Genomic DNA, 27,681 nt, shown 5'->3' with positions numbered 1-27,681 from the left:
AAGATGCCCGGATGTCCTGGTACTACAATTAGGCGAGAACGACTTACCTGAGATGTCTGGACGACTCCTGTCAAGGGCTATTATATCTGACCTGATCATGATTCAACGTTGGTTTCCAACAGTTTCCATCTTGTGGTCTGCTTTATTGGAGAGGCGCACTTGGAGGGGAGCCGTTGCTCCTGAAAAGGTTGATTTAGCCAGAAGGCGGGTTGTTAAGGCAGTAGCCAAATTTTTACAGTTGAGGTTTAGTAAGGGAGCGGTGATTTGGCATCCCGACATTTCTTACCGGCAGTGGGCACTGTACAGGCCAGATGGGGTACACCTCACAGATTGGGGTATGGATATTTGGTTGCATGACTTGCGCCATGCCATACTGCAATGGCTGCACCATTGAGAGGTGGCGGGAGCACAGGAAATTGTTTCCTGAGCTCTGTGGCGGATGGTAGCTGGAAGCGGTTTTGCCTAGGGGCGCCATGCTTGCGCGCTGGCATCCCTAGTAGGTAGGGGGCCCCCTTAAGGGGCTGTGTGGATGTTGAGCCTATTGTGGGCTCGCATTTCCGGGTGGCGAGCAAAATCCATCAGAGGCAAAAACGCCCAGAGGGTTTTGTCTTATTGGGCCACCTCCCATATTCAGCAGGCTGGATTTCCGGGAAATGAGCAGGCGTGCGAGCCAGCTGGACCCGTTGAAGGATGCCTGCTTAAAATGGGGCTTACTTGTAGTCGGATGACTGCAAGTAGGCAGGTCCGCTTCCAGTCTGAGCCACTCTCAATCAATAAAGGCTGTGGCCATTTTCTGCCAAGAAAAGGTAAGAGTCAGCGTCTTCATTATAGGTGTGAGCTTAAAACCCTGCAAGGCAAGGGCACCTGAATCTTCGGTGAAGGGGCTTTTGCCGCGGCGGGTCTGCGAGCGCCGGGAAGAACGCTGTTGGGGAATTTGGGACTGCAAGTCCCAGAATCCCTAGCGTAATGGCGCCCGTGCGACAGAGCAGAGGGGAGGGGCTGGGAGTGGCTCTTTAGACAGAGCCGACTCAGAGAGCCCTGCCTCTTTCCCCTCTTGGCGCGAAGGCGAACACCCACCCTCCCACCCATTTAAAAAAAAAAAAAAATGTTCGGAATGAGTTTTTGAATGTTGGTTTGTTAGAATATTTTGATGGTTATATTTTGTCACAGCGGGCGGATGGTAGCTGGAAGCGGTTTTGCCTAGGGGCGCCATGCTTGCGCGCTGGCATCCCTAGTAGGTAGGGGGCCCCCTTAAGGGGCTGTGTGGATGTTGAGCCTATTGTGGGCTCGCATTTCCGGGTGGCGAGCAAAATCCATCAGAGGCAAAAACGCCCAGAGGGTTTTGTCTTATTGGGCCACCTCCCATATTCAGCAGGCTGGATTTCCGGGAAATGAGCAGGCGTGCGAGCCAGCTGGACCCGTTGAAGGATGCCTGCTTAAAATGGGGCTTACTTGTAGTCGGATGACTGCAAGTAGGCAGGTCCGCTTCCAGTCTGAGCCACTCTCAATCAATAAAGGCTGTGGCCATTTTCTGCCAAGAATACAGGAATCTCACAAAGATAACCGCATTGGAATTCTACTTGCCCCAGCTTATACTTTTTAAATATTTCATATTTAGCCTATATACATAAGAATTGGGTGCTCCTGAATAACATGTTTTCTACAGATAGCCGTGAGTAGCCGTGTTGGTCCGAAGTAGCACAATAAAATCAGAGTCCGGTAGCACCTTTAAGACCAACAAAGATTTATTCAAGGTATGAGCTTTCGAGTGCAAGTCTGACGAAGGGTGCTTGCACTCGAAAGCTCACGCCTTGAATAAATCTTTGTTGGTCTTAAAGGTGCTACTGGAATCTGATTTAATTATGTTTTCTACAGGTTGTTTTTTTATCAGTAGATATTTTAATTTTGAAGAGGACCTAAATATTTTAGTGAAATGTACAGTGTCTTTAAAGTCACTTTAAAGTCAACTGCTGTTTATCCCTGTCTTTAAGCAAGATCCAGTGCAAACAACCTAAAGTGAGATAGCAAGTATAGTTTTAATTTCATTTTTAGGATTGTAAAAGTGCCCTCTAATGGTCTGTCTTTTCCTTCCTCTTGCCTGTTATTGTTCATGCTTTTCCAGTCATTGTCTGTCTAATAGTATATATTTGTGAATTAGAATGTCTAGTCACACGCACTGTATTTCTGGTCTATGGGTTCTGGATAATTAAACTGTAAGGAAAGATGATTAGGAAACAAAGCTTGTTCTTTTAATCCTGGTTAGATCAAATACAGACAAGGCATTTCCTTCTAATGTCTGAAAGAAATCTATTTGTCTACTTTAAGAGTTCCTGTGTACAGCCTGTATAATTTACAGGACAGGATTAAAATACCATTAACCATCAAGTACAAGAATATCACTCTGAAAATCTACACAAGATATACACTCAAGCACATGGCAACCTTTGCCTAGTTGTTTAATAATGAGTTCATTTTATGTTGTATATATTATTGGCCCAACTACATACACAACAAAAACAAGTAGCAAACAACATTCCACAAAATTTGGCTGCTACTTTATTTCACCCAGTTCCTTTCCTCACTGCCAACCTGATGTGGACTGCATGGATCCCACAATCCCTGGCAGACTTTAGTCAAAGGGCTTACTCATTTGCCAGTGGAAAAGGTGGCAGGAGCCAACTCATGCTAACATCATTTTTTCACAGTATTTGCATAATATATTACAGGGGCCCCCAGTCTTTTGAGCTTGTGGACATGTTTGGAATTCTGACACAGAGTAAAGAGCACAAACTTAAAATAGCTGCTGCAGGAGGTGGAGCCAACCACAAAATGTCAGGAACTGAGGCTGTACAGAACTGTAATTGTTACTCTTGCAACATTTCAAGCAGAAGCTCCATTTAACAGGATGCCTTTTTAAATAAATACATTGTTTAAAAATATTTTCTTTCATATGTCCCAAATATGCATCCATACTTAACTAGCTAAGAACCACTAATCTGCCAATATCTGTCTCCATTTTGCAGGCACCTCTCCCAGCTGCTCCCTTACCATGAACAGGATGAAAGCCTGACCTGGCACTGCCAAACACTTGACAAGGTGTCAGCAGGCACCGTGGCACCTATGGGTTACACATGAGTGACCCCTGATTTGGTGATGCAAGGACTGCTAGGTGCTCCTTCAGGTTGGCATTATCAACTCTGGCTCCTGCATCACTAACCCAATATTGGAAATAAGGCTACTTAGCTTTACAAGTTAACAGTTCTGAGTTTCTCTAATTATATTACTAAACCAAAGAATTCACTGAGTGGGACAGCAATTAGAGGCTGCTAGCCCATCTTGTGGCGCAGAGTGGTAAGTGGCAGAAATGCTGTCTGAAGCTGTCTGCCCATGAGGTTGGGAGTTCGATCCCAGCAGCCGGCTCAAGGTTGACTCAGCCTTCCATCCTTCCAAGGTCGATAAAATGAGTACCCAACTTGCTGGGGGGTAAACGGTAATGACTGGGGAAGGCACTGGCAAGGCCACCCTGCATTGAGTCTGCCATGAAAACGCTGGAGGGCGTCACCCCAAGGGTCAGACATGACTCAGTGCTTGCACAGGGGATACCTTTACCTTTGCCTTTAGCCCATTCTGAGAGTTTGTAAAGGAAAGCCTGACTAGACTTTAAAAAATAAATAAAAGCTACTCAGCAGCCACCAAAATATTAAAGGCCAAGGAAGTCTTACCCTGTATTTCACTAGGGTTGCCATCCTCCAGGTGATACCTGTAGATCTCCTACTATACAATAGCCAGATGAACAAGATCAGTTCCTCTGGAGAAAATGGCTGCTTTGGAGGGTGGACTCTAATCTATATCATGATATGCTGCTGATATCCCTTCCTATCAAGCCCTGTTCTCCCCAGGCTCCATTCCCCCAAACCCCCAGATATTACTCAACCCAGAACTGGAAACCCTAATTTTCACAAAGTATGTAATTGATAGAATTTATGAACAATTCTAGAAAAACAACAACAAAGTTATTCCACTATAGTTCAGTAATTTAAAAGTTGCCTGCAGAACATCTACTATTTTCCCTCAAAACCATGCTTCATAAGCTAGTTTGGCACAATTCCGGATGTGTGATCAATTTTAAACGACAATAGCAACAACCTAGGCTTTTTATTCCTACTATAGTCATAAACAGTATCATCTTCCCAAACAAGAAGTAAGAAGCAGTCAATAGTGGATATGTCACTAAACTAAACCTAAGGAAACAATTCACTTTATTTTCTGTCAGTTTATAGGGTACTGAGACCTGTAAATGTTCTATAAACAATGCCACCATCAGGGATCTGACTTCACTTGAAACAGATGCATCTGGAATAAATAAAACTAAATATTTAATTGCAGAGAGTCAAAAGTGCATGATTGTAATTTAGTGAGGATAATTTCAAAGAACAGTTTGCCACAGGCATTTGTGTGTTGCCTTTCTTTAACTGTAGGGGGGGAATACTTCTGCATCCCTCAAAGTCCTATTTTTAAATATGAATGAATTTAGTTTTGCAAGAGCTACACAGCACTACATTTGATATTAAATCTGTTGGGTACAATTTAATTGTAGCTTTGACAAATCAAAGGACATTGTGTGAATTAGGCAAATTATTGCTAAAATTGAACCTCTGGGGCTAGGATAAATCCCAAAGCAATCTCTGTCCTGATGGTTTCAATAAGCAACTAGTTTCATGGTCTTGAACTCAGCTCTAGAAACTGAATATATTTGCATATCTCAGATGCATCTCATTGATACATTGAATTGTGGTTATTAAATTTGATTTTAATCTAAACATATTTATATTTATAATGCAGGGAATAAAATAGTCCCACTTCCTAAATCTGAAACCATTTGTGTAATGCACCTCACAAATGCAATTTGATCCTTGTTCTTTGTATCTGTGATTTCTGATTACTAGATGGGAAGTGAAAAGATCTTCTTTCCTTGTATTCTGTTGTCTTTATCACCTTTGTATTGGTAGCCTGGCAAACCACCAAGAAGGCTTCCACATCTGACAAGAGGATTGTAGCTCACCAATTGGAAATCCTCAGTATGAATTCCTGGCCCCACACACTATTTTCACGTCGAGGTTAGAAGCTCGGATTTGTTTAATCTTTAAGGACTTGTTTAAGGGCTGCACTGGAAAAATGTCACAATATTTATGAATTCACACATAGCATATACATAAACCAGGGCATCATATCACATTTTAGTCAGGCAGGAGCAAAATTCCATACCTAGCACACAGGCCCATTTAACTACTTGAGATCTATTTTGGTGTACCAGTTAAGAGCGACAGCCTCTAATCTGGGGAACTGGGTTTGATTCCCCTCTCCTCCACATTTAGCCAGCTGAGTGACCTTGGGCCTCTCTCAGCCTCACCTACTGCATGGGGTTCTGTTGTGGGGAGAAGAAGGGTAGGACACTGTAAACTGCTTTGAGACTGATTCCACACGGGCAAAAAAGGCTGGGCTGATGCTCGTATAGCAGCAGGGCTAATCCTCACATCCATACAATGGTCCCTGTCCTAGGTCTGGCATGCTTCAAGCCCTCTGTTGACCTGCAGCAAGGGAACGTGGATGTTTCCGCATTCCCTGGTCTGCCGCAGAGACCAATGGGGCCTATCCAGGGACAATGGGGCATATCCTCCCACTCCTATGGCATTTTGGCAGAGATGAAAAATGATCCAGTCAGCTCCACAGTGCTTTGTGGTTGTGCATGGCTGAATGGAGCATTTTTTTATTTGCATGAAAGTGGGATTGCATTCTTATGCAATCCCACCTTCATGCAAATACCCCCCCCAGCTGTCCCATGCAGCAGAACCTTTCCATCCCAGCTGTGTCGTGGGGATGCAGAAATACAGGGTAGATGTTGTGTGCCGCCATAAAAGGTCCCCCATGGGGACACAGGAAGCAGTGAGACATGCTGCCCTGTCACAGTCCAACCTGCAACCTGGAGTGGTGCTGCCAGTGTGGAATCAGTATGAGACTCCTTTGGGTGGTAAAAAGCAGAATATATAAAAAACAGCTTTTTCTTTAGGCTCTTGTCCCTGGGAAAGTCAATTCTTCTGAATTTTTAAAAAGCAAATGATGTAAAAAATCTTTGGAATAAGAGTTTACACATGTGAGAGGGAAAAGTATACTTAGCTCTTACCCAACAATGTGTGTCTTTTACTAATTCAGTGTGGGGTTCAAACAGACCTCCTGCCAAGTCACAGAAATTAAAATTAACCCTCTCAAGGTGACATCAAACATGCCACAAGTTGCCAAGTAAAAACATCAGAATTTTATTATTTCTGTCATGTATAAAATGACAGAACAGCACCAAAGATAGCAAGGATAAACTAGAAGAAAAATTAAGGTCATTTAATTTTGTGAATTTTACCCTATTCAGTTACCATTTAAAATGCAATTTGAGGTAAGAATGACCTCAGAACCATCAAAGTATGTACTGCGATTTTTAAAAAAATCAAAGAGAGAAATTAAACACCACAGGGGAAATATAATTTATTAAGGTTGAGGAACACATTTGTAGGGCATTTTTAGAAGTTTGAAAACAAAGTATTATCATTGTTCCCCACTTTCTGGGTCAGTTTGATCCCACTTCTTTAAGGATTTAATCATTACAAACTGAAATAACTATTTGTTTAGTAGCAATGGTAACTGACAATTTTAGAATCTAGTATAGAAAAAATCTTATTTTATGGTTGATTTCATAAATGTTTTGCTTTTGATTATTGCAGCAAAGGAAATCAGCATATCAATGAAATCTTGTAGAGAAACAAAATACCTTGAAAACTGTGTTCATTTTTCTGTTGCATCTGAAACTTCCACCATGGGTACCCACTTACAGCTAATATGAAGTTTTGTCAAGACCTATTCTGAGAACAATTTCGATTTAGTTATACTAAACAGGCCAAAGGTTGAGGAAAATTGCATTAGAGCAACATACTAAAAAAAACTTCAGAATAAAATGAATTTTTCTCTTTTGAACATAGCATATGCTGTAATTACAACTTTAGTAGACCAGACTTGTCTATCTGCCTCTGGTCAGATGTTACATGTGCATTTTATCCTAAATGAGATGTGGCAGCCAGAGGTCCATTCATTTAAACGCAGATCTGTTTCAATTATGCAGAAACCATGGGGGGTCTGGCCTTAAAACTTAAAGAAGTCCATGCATGAGTAGTGCTAAACCCTCCCCGTTTCCCCACACACTGCTTTGTTCCCTGTAGCTACTGTTCCCAAGGTGTTTTTTTGAAACAAACTCACTTCCCACTTGGAGGCTGAGAGACATAAAGCAGTGTGTAGGCAAGGTGGGTGAGTGGCTCAGTGCCCATGTGTTTCCTTTGCTTTTACATCTGGACAGGAGCACACACAGACACATTCAGAGCCCCTTCCATCTCTGTGCGATTGCATTGTTTAACCATAGGAACCTCCATCTGTCATGCTTGCTTCGAGCATAACATTTCTTTCATACGCAGGAGTACTGGAAAGGTTTCCAATTTTAGTATGAACAAGATACTCTTTGTAGCTAAAATTAAGCTTGTAGTTCCTTGCTTATCATGGTTCAATTGCCTTGTTTACACAATCATTCATGTGAACAAATGTACCTGTTTGCTAAGTTAAAGGGGCTGAATCAACATGAATAAGGAAATGAATTCTTGATAAACAGCTGAAGTTACTGAAAATATTTCAGAGCTAGTTCAAATGGGGCATCAACTTAATGTTTTGACTGGAGGGGGGCACAAACAATAATCCCTTACAAAGCAAATAGTACCTCAGTTATGGCCTACTAACAGCTAGCCAGGAAGTCATCTGTCCATTTTTTTTTTGCATTTGTTTGAATATATTGGAAGGAAACTAGAATTAATTCTCACACATGCTCTGTTTACTCTCACAGAAGACAAGTGGCATAAAGATTGCACCTTTTCTCCTTCATAATCTCTATAAATAAAATATGCTTGTAAATTTAAAAATGACTTCTCTTTTTCCTTTGAGTTCCCCTAGGGACATACAATTTTACAATAGGTTACATATCTATGCCTCACAGCAGGGGTAGTCAACCTGTGGTCCTCCAGATGTCCATGGACTACAATTCCTACATTTGCTGGCAGGGGCTCATGGGAATTGTAGTCCATGGACATCTGGAGGACCACAGGTTGACTACCCCTGCCTTACAGCTTCTGCCAATGTTATAATATTTTTTCTCCACAAAGGGATGCTAGCTCTCCTCTCATCTTTCCTGACCTTTCTGTCAGAGGTGTGGACTATGGAATAAAAATGGAATTAATGTAACCAACCACTTATTAGTGAATATTTATCCACTTATTAGAAAACATATTTTCTCTAGCAGTTGCTTAATAAATTGAACAAAAATAAAAATAAATCCTGATATTTCACTGCTTTTATTTTGGGGTCAAAAATCTATGATCTATAATTAGGAATGAATGTGTTTTTGTTTGCTGTATTAAAAATCATAATTAATTGCTTTTTAAGAGGAAAAGGCTGATATTCTTTTTTTCCCAATCTAAAGGCCAAAATGCATGTTTGGATTTTTTAGCCAAATTTCACGAACCCAAACTGGATTCCCCATGGTTGCATCCTGTGGAGAAGAGCTTTTAAAAAATAAAGGACAGCCCAAAAAGATTTGGAATGCTGTTGTGGGGGGAGGAGAAAGGAATTCTACCTTTCCTTCCCCCAAGCCATTTTCCCATGTGGAAACTTGGCTGAGAGGGAGTTGTTTCCCCATTTTTGTTGTTCCACATGGACTACTTTGTTTGGCCTTGCATTGCCCTGACAGCTGAAATTAAGTCAATGGAGGTGTAGGTATTTAGATTTTGCTTTTTGATGAGGGACACAACTTCTGGCATGCCTTGTGAAATGGAAATGAATAAGGACATGACATCTGAAATCTCACCCAGGAAGCATGCCAGAAAATGAAGAAAGAGCTAGGCAGCCACTGCATGCCCAGAAGGGGCCAAGGCAGCGGCTGCCCCACCCCCAAGGCCTTGGGAGTGGCCACACCAGCCCCGAGGGCATACACAGCTGCTACATGACCAGTGGGGGCCTTAGCAGTGGCTGCCCTGCCTCCAAGCCTTGGCAGTGGTTGCGCCAGCCCTGGGGCTTAGGCAGCCACTGCACAACCAGTGGGGGTTGAGTTAGCAGCAGAGAAGGTAAGCAAAAAGAGGAAGGGGAGGAATGTGTGTGTATGCTTGGGAGGGAGGGAGGTTGGGAATACAACAACTAATGGAGGAAACAGGAGAGGAGAAGGGAGTCTCTGTGTGTCTGTGTTTGCGAGGAAGGGAGTGGGAAGGAGGAGGTTGAAAAACCAACAGGTAAGGAGGGAAACAGGGGTGGAAGGGAAGGGTGTCTGTGTGTATGTGTCTGTTTGCGAGGAAGGGAGGGGGACCTGATCAAGTAGCCTCAGAGTAGGTATGTGTCCCACATACCCTCTAGGAGTCAGGCTGTCAGTAGAATGAAGAATCAAAAAACATCATTCGATCTCTGCCTATGGTTGATACACATCAAATTAACCCTCTGAGTGTACAGACCCCAGTCAGTTTGGAGATGTTGAGTATATTATCAAAGGACTGCTGCCGCCACTACAAGAACAAAAGAGAGACCCCACCAAATATGATGTTGTGGAATGAAGTGAAAAAGTGGATGAATTCTGTTTTATGTATGACTTTAAATGTCAGCAGCGCATTTATTGTTAGGTGTTTTTTCATATGGTGATTTGCATAGAAAGGAGAATGAGTTATGCATCTTGTCGAGGCAACAATAACCAAAGTTGTCCTGCCATATTGGAAATCCAGTTCCAAAGTAGATATAGAAAGATGTTGGAAAGAAGGAATGTTGGACTAAAAAATAAAAGTGTGTATAGCAATTTCCTGAAGAGATGTGTACAATAAACAGGAGGACACTAGGTCAGACCTTTTGCAGCTATATGGTTTCGGTTTCTTTTCTAATGATTTTGTTATCTTTGTTATGTCCTTTACTTTAAATAAATTAAAATAAAAAAGGAAGCAGGGAAGCCTTACTGAGTTCCAGCTGTCCCAAATCTGTCTTCATCCAATCAATGTCATAGAATCGAAGAGAAGAGAAACAGCAAATTCTAGTACTTTGGTAGACTAAGAAGTGTACCAGCTGTACTGACTGCATGCCTTCTACTGTTTACTCCCTCCAGTGTGCTGTTTTTATTTCTCCAACTAGATCTTGCCATGTGTCTCAGATTTCCTTAATATCTTCACTCCTCCAAATCTCTCTCATGGGTCTCCCCATTACATTATTTCTGTATAGCCTCAGGAAATGGCTTCTGCATCCAGCTATTCTGTTCTAGCAACTTTTTCCCTGCTATTCACCCACCAATTTAAAACAGGGTTTTTCATATACAATACAAAATTGAATAAATTTTGAAAGGGAAATATTTCACATTGCCGAAGATCCTAAATCCCCTAAGCTCCTGAGTGGAACTTTGGCTAGAGACCCTAACTGTACTCTGCATATGCTTACAATACTGCAAGATTTATGCCAAATTCTTTCTTTCTTTGTACTGGCCCAGTATCGTGGACTAGAAAGATGTAAAAATATGATATCAAATCTTATATCATTTGATATTCTTGTGATGATATCCATTGTTCAGGCTGCTGTTCAAGCCACTGAATGTTCACAAGACTTTAACAAAGTTCAAATGAAGCTCAGTAGTACTGAAAGTAGAAGATAGCCTTACAATAACTTTTAGACCCTGTTACTGACTTATTCGCTATTTTGTCTGTGGGAGTTTACATAACCTGATTCCTTGCAGAAAAGCCAAACTGTCTGTAATCTCATTACCATCAGTCTTGGCACAATTATCCTGTACCTTTGATCTAAAAGGTTAAGCCAGACAGACCATGTAAATTCTTTTATTATTGCTTTGAACCTCTAAGTCTGATGAACAAATTGAACAAGCTCTTTCCAAGTGTTCTACAAAACTAAACTCTTGTCCACAAGAAATATGGAATACAAATCTCAACTCAGCACATAGGCAGGGTTTGAAGCACATGAAAATCAGCTGGGAGCCAAGGGTATTGCTTTCATCAGTTCAATCTTTGAACCCCAAATCTTCCTTTTGTGCTCCAGTGTAAATTAATTAATCCAAGACAAATATTATTTCACTTCATCTGGATTTTTTCATTATGTAGAAAAAGACTCTTGGCTATTATGCCAATAAATGTTTATAAACTAAAAAAAAAGACTCTTGGCTACTAATGATCTAAGCTACATTGATTTTGAAAAGGTTGTGATTTTGAAAAAGTACTGAGATCAGGCTTTAATATCTCTCTTTAATAAGAGCTCATTTACAGGCTGAAGAGTAGCTCTTTCTAAATTGTCACAGACAAGTATAAGGCTGTAAAAGAGTTATCAAAAGTCAAATTATCAAGGACGTTATGATTTATTGTTTATTTGTCCAATGGGGTTGGGAGAGGCTAGCCCTTTAGCTAGCTACTCTGGAATCGAAAGAGGGCATATAAACAGACACAGAGGTCAGAATGCCACTGATGAGTGACCAGGACAACAATCTGGAAGCCTTCAAAATCCTTGTGTTAACTATTCCGCTTTATACAAGGTATTTTGAAAGCAACTTAAATGAAAGAAAAGTAAAGGAAAACAAAGTTTCTTTTTTTAAAAAATCTTTTAATTAGTTCAGAGTTCAGGATCTTCATGCTTCTGGGATTGTTGAGGGATTTGGAGGACATATGTAGAGACCAGGAGGTGGGAAGTCTGTTTCAGTCGCTTTCCTGTTCTGCATTATTATTTCCAGATTAAGTGGGGGTTGGAATGTATGTCAAGGGAATTGCGTTTCTCGGAGATAGAAGATAAACTGAGTTGTGTTGAAGACCCAATAGGCTGGTCTTGAGAAGCATCATCAGGCTTAACAAAAGTTTATTAACAATCCTTAGATGAACATTAGTCATAAAGAGAATGCCTTATTAATGCACAAAGAAGTTGATAAAGAAGACATGTTTATTATAGTCCCTGATTTTATACAGAGCTGTGGAGCATATAGATGGCATTATTTCAGGTTTCTATTAAACAATATATTATGTAACTGATATCCTGCCAAAAAGAGTTTGCAAAACCAATCTTCAGAAGTACAATTAGAAAAGAATATGAGGCTCAATTATCATATAGTAACTGCTGACTCCAGTGGATTTGGACTTGATTTAAACTGGTGAACAATGGTTAATATTGGTTCTGTCAGTCTGCTGAACTACCAGTTGCTTTGGCTTATGAATGCATTTGTTAGTCAAACAAAAACATATATAGTTTTGGGTTACTGACCAAAAGGCCAGGTAGAAACTTGAAACAGAAGATAAACAGAAAGCTGGGGAATAGAATGTTAAACTAGCCCACCATGAATCAGAACCCTATTCATGAAAAGAGTTCTGATAGTTAACTACAATTTTATATTGGACTGAGGTTACATTTACTCCAAAAAATTGATTAAAACTTCCAATAAGTTTGAATAAACAACAATATGGGGCTATTTAGCATTGAACTTAATGACAAACTGCATGGATTAGGCCCTGAAAAATAAGCCCATCTGTATTTTTAAAAATAGCATTCACAAAAGGGATGAGTACCGTGTAATAAAGAAACATGTCTCTACCATTAAAGAATGTGGACTGATGCACCCTCATATTGAGATGCACATCCAACTACATATAAGCCTTTGGCACATGGAATCCATCTTGTGCCCTTTGCTCTTTAACATCTACATGAGGTCATCTGGAGGTTTTGGGTGAGGTCATTTTGGGCTGAGCTGTCACCAATAGGTAGATGACTCATCTCCCTCTTGCACTTCCATCTGATCCTAAGGAGGCTTTAGAAACCCTGAATGATTGCCTGGAGGCACTTATGGAGTGGATGCAGGCAGGTTAATAAACTGAAGCTAATCCCAGCAACATGGAAGTGCTACTGGTGTGCAGAAGGTCTGACTTGGGATTTTAAGTGCTACTAATTATGGATGGGCTTGTACTCCGCTTGAAGGAATAGGTCCTTACTCTGCTTAGTATCTTGGACCCAGGGCAACTGCTAGTTAAACAGGTGACACCTGTGTCCAGGACAGGTACCTTTTACCAACTTTTACTGATTAGCCAGCTATGACCTTGTCAGAAAATATCTGGCCACTATTATATGTGCTCTGGCTACATCATTAGATAACTGCAAAATGTTTTTCATGGGACTGCATTTGAGAGGTAGCAGATACCGACTAAAGTGAGTTGGAAGAACCATGTGACTCTAGTCATGGCCCATCTACACTGGCTTCCAATTTGTTTCTGGCCACCATTAAAGGTGCTGGCCTTGACCTTCAAAACATATGGTTTGGGACCAATATACCTGAATGACAACCTAATCCCGAAATCTGCCATACCACTACGGTCATCTTCAGAGGTGCTGTTTCAGATGCCCCACCTTCCGAAATTGGGTAGGTAAAAACCCAGGTGAGGGGCTTCTCAGTCATGACACCACGGCTTTCTCCACAGGGAGGTTGTCCCCTTCTGTTGCTATCTTCTGCTAGTGGGGGAAGCTTTTCTGATTTTGTTTGGCATTCCCTCAATGATCCCTTCTTCCTATTCAATGTTTTTTATGATTAATACCTATATGTATGTTAACTCTGCTTTTTAATTGTGCTAATGATATGTGTTTAGGAGAGGATTATTTTAATGATTTTAAAATGTAATGTTACTGTGTATTTTTAAATGGTTAGCTGCTCTGGTAGCCCTTGTAATTCTGTTACTACTACTACTACTACTACTACTACTACTAATAATAATAATAATAATAATAATAATAATAGCCTGTTGAAAGTGATATGGCATAGAGAATCAGTATCCATATTCAGATACACATTTGATTCATAATCATTGTGAATTCCCCCACCCTCATACCCCAAAATTAGATCAGGGAAATAATGGTTATGAAGTAAGCAAGCATGAAAAGGAATTATGACAGAATATAAAGAAGGTTTTAATGGACGTTTTTGTACCACTACAAAGAAAATCAAATCATGACAATTCAGGTTTGTACTAATTTATCTCCCTTCTCTATATACATCTGTTTTCTGTATCCCAGAAATTCACGTGGTTAAAAATGTTTCATATCAAATTTCAGACTAGTCAGCTTTCCCTGAAGGGTGTCACAAAAACTTGGTCCCACATCAACTCTCAATGCACATAGAATGAATGTGGGTAACTTTCACAAAGTTTGAAAGATTTCTGTCATATCTCTCTTGCCTAAATGAAGAAAATAATTTGTTTCTCTTTGTGTGCTAATGCTGTTTCCTGTCCAAGCATACTATAATTTAATCAAATGAATATTCACAAACATCATAATATTACATTATGCATATTTAAGAACAGGAAATGCCATCCAATGAAATTGCCAGATTACTACCTATGATACCATTAGATTCCACCCAATGAGTCTCAGAGGTTAGGATGATGGGAATTTACCAACCTTCAGTGTATTCCTGTCCCCTCACCATAAAATTTTAGTCTGTGTGTCTCGGGTTTAGTCTCCATGCTAAACCCTTCAGGGATGGGGCTTAGGTTTGCACTGTAAATCTTTACAGTGACCTGGTAACAGCGAGATGGGTCCACTCATCAACTGCTAGGTTTAAATGGTTGCAATCCATTAAACATGTCTACTTCATTCCCCCATAACTGGCAGGTTAAATGGCTGCTAGAGAATCCATCTCAAACAACCTCCCCTTCTCTCAGCAATGTCAAGGTATGGCCAGAGAAAGGGGGTTCTGAACTGGCCAGTTTTGGTTGGAGAAACTCTGGCTTGGTTTGGGGTTAAATTTGGGGGACACCCCAAATACCAAACCGAACTGAAATGGAATTTTTAGGTTTGTATCCATCTCTACTACTGAATTCCCAATTTAATTTTTTTAAAGTAGTGTCTCCATCCCTTTTCTTTGTAGTGATATAGGGTCAGGGGGAGAATGATGTAAGCTGGGATCCCCATTGAAGAGAAAGGCAGAGTATAAATGAAGTAAATAATAAATGATAAATACAGCTGAAGATAGGGGTCAGATAAAAGATTGGAGGGTAGGTGAGTGGGAAGGAAGGAAGGAAGGAAGGAAGGAAGGAAGGAAGGAAGGAAGGAAGGAAGGAAGGAAGGAAGGAAGGAAGGAAGGAAGGAAGGAAGGAAGGAAGGAGCAAAATGTGTGGATATGGAGCTGTCAGGAAAAAGAAAAATGGAAATGGAGTAGAGAGGGGGATACAGGGGAAACTGAGATGCCTCCTCTAAGTACATACAAGTTCCCACTGCACAACTTGCTTCATCCCAGCCTGGTGGCCAAACCCATACAGAGTATTCCAGTGTGAGGCTCCCATGGGGAGAGAAGAAGAGAAAGCTGAAGGTTCAAGGTGAGATGTCACATGCAAGTCTTTCAGAGTATTCCTGTTGTGCTCATCTAAATATGCTCTATTTTGATGCATCAAAAATTAAGTCTCAGTAGGCAGGGGCAGGCAATGGCAAATCACTTTTGCACACCTTTTGTCTTGAAAACCCAAAGGGGTTACTATAAGGTAGTTGTGATTTGATGGTACTTTCCATCATCAAACAAAAATCATAAGTGAAAATGTTGGTCTAACATGTTATTATGTTTTTAATAGGTGTAGCACTGATGTCAGAGACTCTTGTGGCGCAGAGTGGTAAGGCAGCAGACATGCAGTCTGAAAGCTCTGACCATGAGGCTGGGAGTTCAGTCCCAGCAGCCGGCTCAAGGTTGACTCAGCCTTCCATCTTCCGAGGTTGGTAAAATGAGTATCCAGCTTACTGGGGGGTAAAATGGTAATGACTGGGGAAGGCACTGGCAAACTACCCCGTATTGAGTCTGCCATGAAAACGCTAGAGGGCATCACCCCAAGGGTCAGACATGACCCAGTGCTTGCACAGGGGATACCTTTACTTTTAGCACTGATTACGATTGTTTTAATATGTGCTGTTTGCTGGTTTTTAAAATGTGGTTTTATTATGTATATTTTTAATTTTATTTTTTAGCCATCTTGGAGGTCCTTATGAGGGCAAAAAGGCAGGGAATACATTTTGTAAAAGCTAAATAAAGCAAAGAAAAATGCTCTCAGACTTCATCTCTGTGATCTGTAAGGGCTGAAAATGAAACACAGGTGCCCAGATTCTGTAGAATTCACAAAATGGGCAAATATTAATGACCCTATCATTAATGAAGTAAAAATGGTTAAGAAATAAGTATAAATTATCCCTGAATAAATATGTCCCATTTCATTTGAAAGAGGGAGACAAATTACCTGTTTATGGGATATCCACAAAAGTAACCCCATTGTATATGTTACTAATGTGCAGAAACCCACTGGAGTGCTCTGTATAAAACAGAAGCTGCTGAATGCTTGTCATGAATTTATGATTAACCCAGTGCATTTCAAATTATCAACTGAATTAAATGTTCTAAAAAATGTACTGTGGAAATCAGCAGCCTGCTTTACATTTCTGTGAACACTTTACCTGTTGCTACAAATTGATATTTTGCACCCAGCAAAAGTGCATTCAAGCAGTCAGTGGACAACATGAATTCCAATTTGTTATTATTTCATGGTCATGAATTCCAATTTGTTATTATTTGTAACCATGTACTGTCATAATAATAGTTCATTTACTAAATTTTAAAATATTTTTTTTTGTTTTCATTCTCCTCTATAGATTAATGATCAGACTTTTTCCAACTCTGTGCTATACCCATTCTTGAGTTCTGACTGCCTGGTCATCAACTTTAAAGAGCAAATATTTTCCCTTGTAGAGATACCCTCTTTGCAGTTTCTTAAAATAATAAAGTATGTCCTCAATGTTCATATTTCTGTCTAGCATCTTCGGTTGATGCTTTTTGCAAAGAGAAACTTGTTGTTTAGAACTCAATAATTGGCAGAAGTATATGTGGTTTCAAAATTGCTTAAAAATCTTGCTGCCAAGATGCTCACTTCCAATCACAAATTAACATCTTCTGATGAAAAGGTGAAGGCATTACTTTCACTTTAAAACAATACCACAGCTTACATGTTCTCCATTCTACCAGTTCTTGTTTCCATAACTGTTCTCCCAATGTATACAATGCACATATATGACACTTTTAAACAATATATTATGTAACTCAATCCAAATGCAACCTAGCCCTCCGCGTATCTCGTCAGAAATAAATTTGACTTTGGTCTCAAGTGGCACAGGCCACTGAATGTAATGAACTCTATTTCAGCATAAAAGAATGGAATGGGCTGATGATTTATTTTATGCATTAAATTATAACTTCTACACAGATTCACTTTCTTCTGTACTTCTTATACATACAATGAAAGACAGACAAAACAAACAGTAATGCATGTTTTCAAAAAGCAGCCCCAAGTAGCTTCATAGTTTTAACTGCATTAGCTAATGTAAAACATGATTTTCCTATTATATTAACTTTGATATAAAACATCAAATATCACCCCCTCCTCTCCAAGTGTGCGATGCTACATTTAAAGTATCAGTTAGAAGGTTTACATTTTTTTTAAAGAGAAAAAGACTGAGGAATGACATGATAAATACACAGCAAGTAATCAAATTAAATTCAGTTTTCATCAAACTGGTAAGATCCAAAGGCAAGACTGGAAACAGTTCTTTGAAAAAGGAGATGTTTTTATGTTACTTAAATCAGCACAGAGTTTACTGGTCTTAAATGAATGCACAGTTAAATAGGGCATACTTTGGCCCTAAAAAGCTCTACTGTAACAGAAGCTAGGACCCAGATGTTCTGTGGTTAAAGCTGTCGCTTCATTGCCTGAAAGCACCAGGGACGTGAAACATACTCCTGGTGTTCCTCTATCTAAAGATTTTTGTGGCTGATTTTTAGAATAGTTTTTAAACTGAGAAATGTAATTTTTTTGTCTCTGGTGCTTTGCAAATTGTGTGGTTTTACAAAATGGTGTTTTGATAATATGTTAATTCACTGTCTTTCATAATGTATTTGACATTTATAAAAATAAATTGCAGAATAGAGATTTAACAAATCTGTTTGAGAGACAAAAGGAAAAATCTGCTATCGTTTTCTAATTCAAGATTTTTTTTCTGTTCAGGGGACTGGTATATTTTACATAAAGCATGAGAAATTATCTTGTAGTTGTAGGTGCTGTGATAAAATGTCAGACTTTTTAAAGATGACGTAGAAGAAGAAGAAGAAGAAGAAGAAGAAGAAGAAGAAGAAGAAGAAGAAGAAGAGTTGGTTCTTATATGCCGCTTTTCCCTACCCGAAGGAGGCTTAAAGCGGCTTACAGTCGCCTTCCCATTCCTCTCCCCACAACAGACACCATGTGGGGTGGATGAGGCTGAGAGAGCCCTGATATCACTGCTCGGTCAGAACAGTTTTATCAGTGCTGTGTTGAGCCCAAGATCACCCAGCTGGTTGCATGTGGGGGAGCGCAGAATCGAACCTGGCATGCCAGATTAGATGTCTGCACTCCTAACCACTACACCAAACTGTCTCTCTCTATATACATAGACGTGTAGTGTTTCATCATGCTATAAAAAGTTCCAGGATACTTAAGAGTAAATGTATATACATATTCTTGTAAAATCACTTCCTCTGAACTCAGTGATTATGAAATTCTAACCATCAGATTCTGCAGTTGTGACAAAATACACAATTCTTTTAAATCCTTTGGAATTTAACATTGGGAAGATGCATGTAGCTATTTTAGACAATCTATCTGTAGCCACAAAGCAAGGCATTAACGCTTTATCCAGTTTTCTGAAGGGTTTCTTTTTTTAATGAGACAATAAAGGTAAAGGTATCCCCTGTGCAAGCACCGGGTCATGTCTGACCCTTGGGGTGACACCCTCTAGCGTTTTCTTGGTAGACTCAATACAGGGTGGTTTGTCATTCCCTTCCCCAGTCATTACCATTTTACCCCCCAGCAAGCTGGGTACCGATCTTGGAAGGATGGAAGGCTGAGTCAACCTTGAGCCGGCTGCTGGGATCGAACTCTGAGCCTCATGGTCAGAGCTTCAGACAGCATGTCGGCTGCCTTACCACCCTGTGCCACAAGAGGCTCTTTATGAGACAATACACGAGGCTAATAAAATATTCTTCACATACAGTGCTAGCCAAAGAATATTTTATCCACAAACATTCCCATTGTCTCTAGTGGGACTTAGTCCAAAGTAAGCATACCTACGGTGCCAGTCTAAGAATATTTTCTTGGGACTAAGAAGCCCACTGAATAGACTTCAGTGGGATACTGAGTCAAACTGCTTAGGTGTGCTCTCTTGGGACTGCATCTTAATTGGCGTACAAGATCTATTTCCATTGCTTACATTGCACCTTCCTCCCAAAAGGGACCCAGAGTATCGTTCTCATCAATATTCTGCTCATTGCAAGCATCTGAAGCAGGTTGAGCTGATAATCTATGATTGGCCCAATGTCATGCAGCCAGCTTCCATGACTGAACTGGGGCTTGAACTTGGGTCTCCCAGATCTTAATTTTTAACCACTACACCTTTCTGGCTCTCAATAGCCCTTCATGCTTTTTTTTTAAGAAAAGCAGTTTTGGGGAAGGACATCGACACTCCAATACTAACCGAGGCTAGCTGAAATCTTACCCAGGGCTATTAAGTGGGGTTTACACTAAAGTTTTCTTAGGATGGCACAGTCAAAGTAGGGAAGCAGCATAGGTTCAGGGTACTAAATGTTTTTCCTGCTTGCTGCCTCCCCTCTCTAAACATTGTGGTAAAAATGTGCCATTTATTGGGCAGGCTGTGACTTGGAGTGGATAGTAAGCATTGCAGTCAATTCTAGAACTTCTTTGTTTAAAACAATGTCACACTGCATCAGGGCTCTCTTGTGCACACTAGGACCAATTTGGTATAGTGGTTAGGAGCACAGACTTCTAATCTGGTGGGCTGGGTTAGATTCCCCACTCCCCACATGCAGCCGGCTGGGTGAACTTGGGCTCACCACAGCACTGATAAATCTATAATATCAGGGCTCTCTCAGCCTCGCCTACCTCACAGGGTGTCTGTTGTGGGGAGAGGAAAGGGAAGGCGACTGTAAGCCACTTTGAGACTCCTTCAGGTAGAGAAAAGCAGCATATAAGAATCAACTGTTCGTTCTTCTGGAGCCCCTGGAGCCCAATAGATGCTGAAAAGGTTTGTTTTGTTTGTTTTCAAAGAAAGAAGATCACACTCTGGTTTTCAGTGACAGTTTCAACAAAAGGTTTATTGTTCTAATATCAGCAATGCCAAACAGCCAACAACAAATACGGAAGGATTCCATATATTGAGAGACTTAACAACTGTACTTTCCTGGTCACTTTCTCCACACCATGACACCTGACAGCCTCTGGGTATGCCAGCATACAGAGAAACATAAAATGCCCCTTGCCATTAGCACATAGACATATTCATCAGCAATGTCATCATCATCACAGATACATGTGTCTAAATACCACCGATGTACACAATGCATTGTTCCATTCAGTGGCAGGACCAAGCAGTAACCCGTAAAATGTTGACTGTGTCACTGCAATTCACAACACAGTTGAATTCATAGTTAAGCTGGTTGCAGTTTCATTCAGCTCAATAACTATTATAACACCTAAAATCAAAACACTCTGGTTTAACTGTACATTGTTAGCAGAAGGTGAGACATAATTTCCAAATGGTTAAAATGTTGCATAAATTTTATTCAAAAATTAGTGACAAATTTTAGGTGCTTAACATCACAAAAATCATTCAAACTGAGGCTATGGGTGCCTTGCTAAATTTATTATGATCTGATTACATGTACAGATATCTAATGCACATCTGCTTTTCATCTGAATCATCTAAGCTGGCAAAAACTAAGGTTAACAACATTACACCTTGTTATACATGGGGTTTGATCTCTTCCATTCTTTCCATGGTGATTGCAAAAGCATAGCTGTGTTAGTCTGTTATAGCAAAAGAAAACAAAAGTTGTGTGGTTCCTTAAAAACTAACACTTATTTCAATATGAACATCACGAGTTAAGTCATTTATTATACGGTATGACCATCAGAAAATACCATCCAAGCAAATGGAAAATATAACATAGTGCGTCAGATAAAAGACACTTACATAAAATAAATAAAACCTCATACATACTTGCAGATGTACAAGGATACCCAGAATCTATAAATCTACAGTTTAACTATTCCTTCTGACATTTTATTATCAAACTACTGTACTTAGCCATTTTGAATGTGATCTCTTCATTCTAAAAATCTGCAAAGATAAGAACTATCTTTTCTGGGTTTTTCGGCACATAAGGCTTCTATGAGAGTATCTCGTATGTACTTATACAGTATACACTCAAATATAACTTGTTCCAAGAACTCAACCTTCCCATCCATGCACCCACATAAGTAATCTTGGTATGGAATCCTCCTAAGTTTTCCAATCAATACAGCAGTGGGTATAGCATCCAGTCTTAGGAGAGCAAAAGCTCTCTGAATGTTTGGATTGTTTTCCAAATCAGATATTGAGGTAACCCTATTAAGATTATTCCAGCCAAATAACTGCCTCTTAACCCAACTTAGATCATGCGGCTACGTTCATGAGTCAGAGCTCATTTCTTCAGACATGTGAGAAAAACCATATTGGGGATTCATAGAAGATACCAAGTATCTCCTAACCAAAAGCAAGAGTTACCAGTACAACATCCCTTCATATATCTATATGTAGAAGTGAGCTGTGACTCACAAAAGATTAAACTGCAATTTGTGCTGTTTTGATTTTAAGGTGCCACTGAAATTCTATTTTAGTTTGCCATTCTTATTGTAAACTCAAAAGCCACTATCGGACTCTAGATCATAAACATGTCCAAATGCTTGCCCACAAACAAGACAGAGATTAATATGTCTGGGAGCGATGTAAAAAGTTCATCCACCTGGGCACCAAGAATGAGGCACAAGGTTCCACACACTTTTACCCATGTGGGCAAGTCCTGTAGTGCAGGGGTAGTCAACCTGTGGTCCTCCAAATATTCATGGACTACAGTTCACATGAGCCCCTGCCAGAAAATGCTGGCAGGGGCTGTAGGAATTGTAGTCCATGGACATGTGGAGGACCACAGGTTGACTACCCCTGCTGTAGTGGGCAAGTCCTGAATTTAAAGTGACACTTCTGCTGCTTTTATTTTGGCTGTCTACAAACTGAAGTGACATGATTTAAACCCTCTGAGATATGCATATGGTGTACATCTGAAGCACAAGTTCAAGGAGTTCCGTTTCATGTCTAGTCAAGTAGGAAATATAAATGAAGGAAATCTCATCCATGTTTAGAATGTGAGGGACTATACTGAATACAATGCTTCAATTAATAGAATTTGATCCACACGGCAGGATCTTCTTTAGAAGTTCTGCTTCATGGGCCTCCTCTGTTGCCAAGAGATAGGGTTGGTGGCATGTTGTAAATCACCCTGAGCCGCAAGGGAGACTGGTATAAAAATGCAATAAATTAATATTTGTTAGGGTGCCAGGATTATGGAACTGCCTCCTTGGCAAGAGGGCAGACTGACCCTTAAGTTACTGGAAACCTCCCTGGAATGCCACTGCTAGAAAGGGCCAGCAGAGCCAGCAGCTGCTGCATGCAAGCACCTCCTGCAGTGCTTGCAAAGGCCAAATGAACTCACCTTATGGAGGTTTGCTTGAGTCCATCCTTGCTGGTATTCAGGCAGCTAAGAAAAGTATGAACTGGGGATTGCAGCTATGCTGGTGGTTTCCTTTTACTGCTGCTATGTTTATTTGGCTTCTGCTAGTTCTCTTGAATTTTATTGACAGGATTTTGGTTTATCTTTAATATGTATTGCTGTTTTAAAATACTATTTGCTGTCTTGAGGATTCAAGAAAACGAAAGGTGGATAAATATGTTTTCAGTTGATCAAATATTGTCTTTTCAAAGAACATGCTTCTTTGATGCCTTATTTTGCCCTCAGAGGCTTGTTGTAGAACTCCTTGGAGAATAAGGATGTGGTGGACATTCATTCAGCAGTTTTGCATGTGTGTCCATGTAGCAGCTGTCATGTAGAGTTTACAGCCATGGCATGCTACCCTTGTAGAGGTTTAAAAAACCTTGTAGGGTCATATAGCCATAGGATTTATAGTTAGGATCATTAAAACATGCTATCATACATCTGCCTAGCATGTGCATGACAAATTCACAGTACTCATATTAGTAAGGTCTGTTGTGATATGCTGCATGCTCAAGAAAGTGCATTTTCCTCCCCCTACCCAGAGTGATAAGAACACTGCGCCCTCCGTGTTCACAGAAACCTGACATATCTGTAAATAATGCCAAATATTTCCTCAGAATACTACGATGATTGTTCACGTTGACAATTTGAAGCATCGGAATGCCTAACTCAGAAAAATACTTTACTCTTAAAAGCAATAAAACATTGTTTACAAACAGGAATATGTGAGCAATCATTTTATAAGATTTTACAGATTTTTGAAATCAGAGTGTAGAAGACAGAAAGCTAATATTCAACTTCCTGCCACCCCCTATTTGCTTCACAATAAAAGCAATCTTGATCGTTTCAAATCTGTTCAGTTAGTCTTCAGGTTGACAAATATATTTATGACATCTTAGGCAGACTTGAGAAACAAATTAATCCAGGCAGTCAATGTGCAAGTTACTATTTGTTTAAAATAAGAGAGGAAATCTGACACTTTGGTTCTCAGTAATGTTCCTGGTACAAGACATGTTTGGTAAAATGGGCAGAATTAGTAATTGCTGCACAGGAGTATTTTGTGTAAGTAAAGCCAGTGCTGTATAGTATATGGCTAGGATATGGGAAACCTCCACTCTGTCATGGGCATGCACTAAAAAAGGATAGTAGGTATAAATGATGAAGCAGCCTTTAATGCAAGTAAAAATATATATATAATAGCAACATTTCACCTACATAACCTGCTCAAAGAATCAGAACTTCTGCTATATACAGTTCAAACAAATCTCTTTACTGAAGTTGTGATTATTACTTTTTGGAACGATTCTGCAGTGCCTCTGATCTATTTTTTCTCTAAACTACCAATGGATGCAAAACATAACAGAGCCATGAAAAACTAAGAACTATCACATACACACAATAGGTTAATTCCAAACACGCTATTCTGCTTCTAAAAGAACATTCTATTCAGTCTCCAACTTTTGATATTCATGGAAGAAATCTTCCACTAGCATGAATGGAATGAGACTTCCATGAGTAGAAGAGTTCCTCACAGGGCTGGTGAAAACTGTCCTGTCCCTTTAGTAGGGGCTTAGTGTGTAGAAATGGTGTGGCAGTAAATAGCATCACTTGGTAAATAACTTCCCATTAAGCCTCTATTAAAGGACAGACTCCCTCTCCCTCCTCCAGATAGTTGTAAACACTTTGGATCTGGGTTTTTATAGTGCTTAGCGCATTACTGAGGAATATATGGGACAAAATCTGACTAAATCCTATTCATGTTTACTTAGAAGTATATCCCATTTTATATAGTGAGGCTTACTCCACTGTAAGTGTGCACAGGACTGCGCCCTGAAGACTTCCAAGTAAATATCCACAGGACCAGAGTAGGCATTTGTTGAAAATATACTTTTAAAAATATCAAATCACCTTACTGTTGTAAAATTAAATATAGATTCTCAGTCATTAAAACAGTGGAAATCTGAATTCAACAAATGTCTGTTGACTGAAGTTTTAAAAGTTAAATTGAATTGAATTTAAATCTGCTGGTACAGAACTGGATTGCTCTGATCCCCGGATTTGATTATATATTAGCACAACCACCTCTTTGTCTAGCAGTGACTGACAAATGAACAGGTTCTATACTGAGCAGAACCTATTCTGCATTAGGGCTTTCCGCATTTTTGCATAGCACTTGGCATCCCAGCAGAGCACACTGTGATTTTTCAGGATGGTTTCAAAAGAAAGTCTTGTTATAAACATTTGTTTCGGTAGAAGTTCACTTTTTAGAATATTTCTCCCCAACAGAGGACATTAGAAGCCATAATCTTGACCCAATTTCCCTTTCATAGAGGAACCCGCAATGGTTATCTCAGAGACGGCATTCTCTCGCTCTATGTGGCATTGGCAAGGATATTGCATTTATCTATAACAATAAGCCAACCAGCTTGAGGAAGGCAGGATACTTTCCCACACAAGTGTTAAATAGGTCCAGAACAAATAAACTTGTGGCAAGAGCTTTATTTAGAGCAGGGATACCCTTCAATTATATACTCTCTGAGAGATAAAAGCTGTATCTGCTAGTGATTAAGAGATACTTTATGGTCACAGTCTCAACTGTGTTGAAATACGAGGCACACAGATTTCATACCCAATCCATTCAGTAACATCTTTCCACCTCCTCTGCTTTAATTGCTGCGAATTAAAACAGGGCAACTGCCAGACTTAATGGCTAGGCTAATCCACAGAATTTTCCAAAAGTTACAGCAGTAAAAACAAACAAACTCTCAACTGACTGTCTGGAAAAGGGAAGTTATAGGGTCGGTTTTAAACAAATTACTGGTCTAGAGATTTAGGGAAGAGTTTAAATGTCACTTTCCATAGCACAAGAATAGTGCAGCCTTAATAACAAAGCATGTTTGTTTGTTTGTTTTTAAAATAAAAGAATATTTCCATTTCTTCTTTTTTAAACCTTAAGTAGTGATGCTGGCTTAAAAATAAAACTAATACAAAAATTAAATCTCATCTTTGACATCAACTGTCATGGAAATGGGTGGTGGGAAGGACATAAAGTGAGGGAAATAAGGAGGACATTTCAAGCCCAGCACACATTCTGGCCACATTTAAAACCCCTTCCATAGTGGCTTGAAGAGCTTGCTTGTGTTTTACTTGGGCTGTGGTGGTGCTGCGGGTAGAAACAAGTGCCAAAGTCCCATTTTCTGCAAGTGGTTAGGCAGGAAAACTCTGGAGGAAACTGCAGGTCAGATCCTGGCAGCAGAAGGCAAACAAGCTGTATTTAAAGTTGCCTCTGGCAACTCCTTCCTTTTTCCATTCCCTTTCCCCCTCACTCTCCTGGCCCATCTTGTAGACAGCCCCAGCCACCCCCCACCCCCATCAAAGGCTAGACCGTGGGGTGGGGGGGGGGGCGGAGAGAGATGGGCTGCCTCATAATCTTTCCGAGAAGCAAGGAGAGCTTCCGCTCCTGTGCGCTTCTGGAAGGGGAGGCCGCCAGGAGCATGCCCTCCGGGCACGCGTCCCTCCCCTGCAGCCCTCCCAACGGAATCCGCCGCCAGCGAGCTTCCTTTTGCCCCGTCGCCTCCCGGGCTGGAAGGGGGGGGCACCACAGGGAAGGCGGGGGGGGGAGCTGGGATCGACCGGAGGAAGCCGAAGGCGCCGGAGCCTTGGACAAGGCTTGGACAAGGCCCCCCTCCGCACCCAGGGCTGAGGACCCCGGGGGACCCCAGGCGGCCCGGGTGGGCAGGCGGGGATTGAGTCGCCAAAGACCAGAGGCCAGGGGATTCGCGGGCTGGCCCTGCTCCTCCCGCCTCAGGGCTCCAGGGAGGGCGAGCCGCCCCGCGGGAGCCATCTCTGCTCGGGCCGCCCACCCCCAGGGGCTCTCTCCAGCGCCCCGCACCCGTCCCGTCGGGCTGGCCGCGGAGGCACAAGCCGAACCCGCCAGCACAGGTGTGCGCGCTCCCGCCCTGGCGCTCCGAGGGTCTGCGCGGGCACATGCCCTGCCCAAGCTTGGCCCCGGACGGCGTTCCCTCGCCCCCGGCCGGGCGGGACCGGCCTCAGCTGCCGGCGAGCCTCCTGCGGCGCTCGGGACGGGCAGCTCCGGGCGGGTCCCGCGCGCCGCTCTTCCCCCTTCGCCGCCAACGTCCGGCTTACCTGAAGGGCCCGCGGCAGCCCGGACTGGCCCGCGCCGCGACTTCCCCCGAGTGGCCGGCGCGCGAGGGCGAGGCGAAGAGGCGGGAGGCTTCGGAAGGGGGGGGGGGTCCGCCTGGCCGGTCCCGGGGCGGGGAGAAGAGTGGCTTCGCGGGCTCCCCTCAGCGAGTCGACGACTGGCAGGCTCAGCCCGGGCGGCTCCTTCCCATGCTTCGCCGAGAGGGCAGGGCGCCCGACACGGGCGGCGGGCAGGGTCCCTCCAACACAGGTGTCCCGCGACGGGGCAGGGAGCAAGGCGGCGGGCGGGCGGTGCGCTCCTTGCTCGCTCGCTCCCTCGCTCGCTCCTTGCGTGCCTGCCGGGCTGGCTGCGTCCGGAGAGTGTGTTGCTCGCGCCGACTGTCACTGGAGTGCAGCCTGGAGGCGCCGCTCCCCACCCCCTGCCCGCCACTTTCCCTCCCCGGCCCCGCTGCCAAACACGCGCGCTCTCCCGCCCGGCGCGCGGGACCCCGAGCGCCACCAACCAGGCTGCTGGGCCACGCCAGGCACAAGCCTATCGCCGCCGCTCGCCTCCGCCTCCCCGCCCCGGCTCTTGGTGGAGGCCCCGCCGGGCGGCAGCCCAGCCCCTCCCCTCCACTCCCCTCCCGCGCGCCTCGGCGGTGGGGAGCGCTCTGCCTCAGGCTGGGGCTCGCCCTGTGCTAGGGCGGACTGCGGCTCTCCAGCAGGTGCCTCGCGGGCGCTGA

General features: G+C 41.9%; 1 protein-coding gene across 1 annotated transcript in view; it reads right to left on the bottom strand.

Moving 5' to 3' along the window:
• Positions 1-27,471, bottom strand: part of NDNF (neuron derived neurotrophic factor) — a 41,378-nt gene extending 13,907 nt beyond the window's left edge. Inside the window, exon 1 of the mRNA XM_077300423.1 lies at positions 26,945-27,471. The gene's annotated coding sequence lies outside the window, so the exon portion shown is untranslated. The remainder of the gene's footprint in view (positions 1-26,944) is intronic.
• Positions 27,472-27,681: the final 210 nt, after the last annotated feature.

The sequence above is a fragment of the Paroedura picta genome, chromosome 10 (genome assembly GCF_049243985.1).
Source record: "Paroedura picta isolate Pp20150507F chromosome 10, Ppicta_v3.0, whole genome shotgun sequence".
In the NCBI taxonomy this organism is placed as follows: Eukaryota; Metazoa; Chordata; class Lepidosauria; order Squamata; family Gekkonidae; genus Paroedura; species Paroedura picta.
Note: the sequence above shows the minus strand (reverse complement) of the source record. Positions and strands in the feature narration are given on the sequence as shown.